This window comes from Solea solea, chromosome 3, assembly GCF_958295425.1.
Source record: "Solea solea chromosome 3, fSolSol10.1, whole genome shotgun sequence".
NCBI lineage: Eukaryota > Metazoa > Chordata > Actinopteri > Pleuronectiformes > Soleidae > Solea > Solea solea.
This window is the reverse complement of record NC_081136.1, coordinates 35,230,358-35,233,739: the sequence shown is the minus strand read 5'-3', so window position 1 is coordinate 35,233,739 and position 3,382 is coordinate 35,230,358.

Sequence of the window (3,382 nt, the reverse complement as noted above, 5' to 3'; positions counted from 1 at the left end):
TTGGTCCTTTCAGTGGTCAAAGGTTTTAACACAAACTACAACACAACCACCAACCCTGATGATTGTTGTTGTTATTTTAATCACTAATTTAAAAATAAATACTAAAAATAAATAGAAGTTCAGTTTTGGAGAAATGTCTGTTTTACATGTAGCACCTTCTGTGATTAAAAGAGAAAAGAAAAAAATGATATCAGACTGAAAAGTTGATTAAAGGGATTATGGGTGTTTTCTTCTTTTTTCACACATTTAAGAGCAGTTTGTAGAACGGGCCTTGAATGAGGTCGATGACACACGGCTGACTTTGCACACGCGTACGGAAAGTGAGTCTAAGTTCTGTTTTTAGACAATGAAACAAAGAAAAAACATGGATATTTGCTGTGCTCTGCGGATTTTGTTAAGGAAATAACAAGATGGGACAATTATTGTCACTCCTGACGCGTAAGTTCAGGAAAATAAGGATATTAAGGAATAAAAACCCAGACTTTTGCACAAACAATACAACAATTGCTGTTCCGTCGTGGTGTAAATGTGTCTGTTTGTGAACAAGATTATGATCAAACTAGCTTCTCTCACGTGGAGTTATTCAATTATTGAAACAATAATAGAATATGTTGAACACTTATATTGAGTTAAAATATAACGTTCTGCTTATGCCACTATAAATACTTATTCCATTTTATGTATTTAGGCACAAAACCCACTGAAGGCTAATGTGATGACTGAACAAATCTAATGGATTCAAATAGTTTGGCTTCAGTCAGACTACTTCATCACAGCTTCACGTATGTTATCGTCCTAATGGAAAACAGCAGCAGCCATTTTGCAGGCATGCAGAGTGACTGATGCCTGTGGTAATGTTCACATACGAGTGCAGCTCTGCGATGGAAAAAACCGTCTGACTCCACTGTGGTCAGATCCATCACAGCAGCAACAGCAACATCATAAAAGCAAAAAGCCTCGTTATTCTCTGTTCTTTTAACACACAGACTATTATTGCAGATCTACACTCAGCAGCAGCAGCAGCAGAAGGATTTTTTTTTTGGTCCCAGTGATTGGAGAGTGGCAGTGTTTTTTTGTACAGGCAGAGGGCGCTGTTGAGCTCAACTGACAGACACCACCGGCAGTGGCAGCTGAGAGGATGGGAGGGAAGAGCCACAGAGCTGCTGCTGCTGATGATGAAGATCTGCAAAGGTCTTTGAATTGTTTTCCTCAGTGATTCGGGGAATATGGAGGTGTTTGCGACCAACCATACGTATCATAGCTAATGATAATATCGTAGGTAATATTCCATACTTGGAATAGACGAGACGTCTCAGGTTTTCCCAAACGAGTCATTTTCCAGCGTTTGACTCTGCCTGAAACACAGAAATTAGAGCACATAATTAGCTATTCTAACTACGTCTAAACTGATCAATTAGGATCAAGATTAAAGTGAGCGGGAAGCAGTTTGTTATACTTAAGCTACTGTGTAGAATTTTTAATTTAGTATTTTTAGTATTTGGAATGCTATGTATTACCTTAAAACATCACACTATTAATTAACTAATCTAATTTATTTATCTTAAGTAAAAGCTACTTTCATTAGCCAGTAAACTGACTCCTCCATTAATCCATGTGGTTGTTAGCTTCTACAGCTAAATTAGGCTAATTATTGTGACTAATTGAGAAATGGTGACAAACTGAAGGCACGTTTAAGTCGGCTAATTTAAAGCCTAGGCTAACATTATACTGTCATTATCTGCTACAGCCAATCCAATTTACTGCAACTTTATTTGAAAGCAGTGACAAGAATTTGAAAAAGGAGCCTGCTACAGTGTCATTAACAGACTCCTTTAATGTCTTTGTTGTTAGCTACTGTGCCTAATTTCTGTTTACTTTTACTAGAATTAGCTAGATTTGTTAGCTTGAAAACTGACCATTTAAGTAGTCCTTATGCAGTTAGCTAGGATAGCTAAACAATGCTAATTTCTATGTATCATTAGAATTCAGAGGCGGCCTGGAATCAGACAAAACGACCCATCCCTATTAAATTAGCAACAACGGCTAATCCAGCACGTTAATAGTGTTTACTTTTGGTTGGACTGGAATATAAATGAAAAATTAAAATACTTGTTTTTTTCTGAGCCTGCCATTTTCACACATTTCTATAGCAAAGAAACCAGCAATAACATAAACTATGTGACTAATAACGCGTTAAAACACCAGAATTATTATTAAACTTAGTTTGTGTTAAATGTGCACAGCAGCCATGTGTCATCATCTTCATCCAGGAGAAATGTGTACACACACATATATATATATATATATATATATATATATATATATATATACGTATACATGTCAGATATTTATTTATTCATGTGACGCTCTTATGGAGTATATAGTGCATCTTTATGGCAGGAGAAGTGAAGCTGCACATCGTGAGCTCTTTGTAACGGGAGGCACTTTAGTCAAATTCCATAATGAGATGGGGGTCGAAGGCACTAGAAACTAATTCTTTTTAAATGGATCTTTGAAATTTTGTTAAATATTTCCGCATTTCCGTCTTGAAACTTTAAATGAAATGCTATAAAATCAAATAAAACAACTGAGAGGGAGGGGCTGGGTCACAAGTCACATAAAATGATCCCATGCACTTCGTCAAAGATCAAAGCGTTTAGTAAATGGATGTTTTTTCTGAAAATGTCATTTTTAAAGAGGTGTCTCTTCTTCTGTTGTCTTTTTTGTTTGTTTTATTCGTTGTTTTTTTTCTCTTTATGTTGTCCCGTCTCCGGCTGTTTGCTCCATCATGCACCATATCCTGTTATTAGCTTGACAATCGTGGGGAGGATCTTCGTCGTCTTCCCTCAGTGCCCCCCCCCCGCCCCGAAGTGTCCCTCCACAACTGCAAGCAATTTTTAATACTGACATCATGCATTGAGTATACGTTAGCTATACCATAGCTAATTAGGCCATAATACTTGAGTATTTTTCTTTGACATGCCGTGATCTCCGAGAAAAAACAAACAAAAACAAGAAAAGAAGGTGTTCCTGTTCCCTTAATGTGTTTAACATTCAACACTTAGATGGTGTGAAATAATCATAATAAATAGCCAGTGCACTTTTGGTGAAAACAAATGAGGCAAAAAAAAGAGAGAAAAAAATCAAATTAAAAAATCCAAGAGGAGAAAATGAAGAAAAAAGTGTAAAAAATAAGAATGAGGTAACATCGTGTGCATGCCGATATAAGAGAGAAGAGTCTCCACATGCTTCTATATAAAGGAGCGTTGCATGGCATCATACAGGGAACCTCCAGCCGACCTGTAGCAGTAGCAGCAGTGCGGATAATCCTCCACCAGGCCCGGCACACTACTTCCTGTTTGTTTCCGATAAGGTGCCTGAA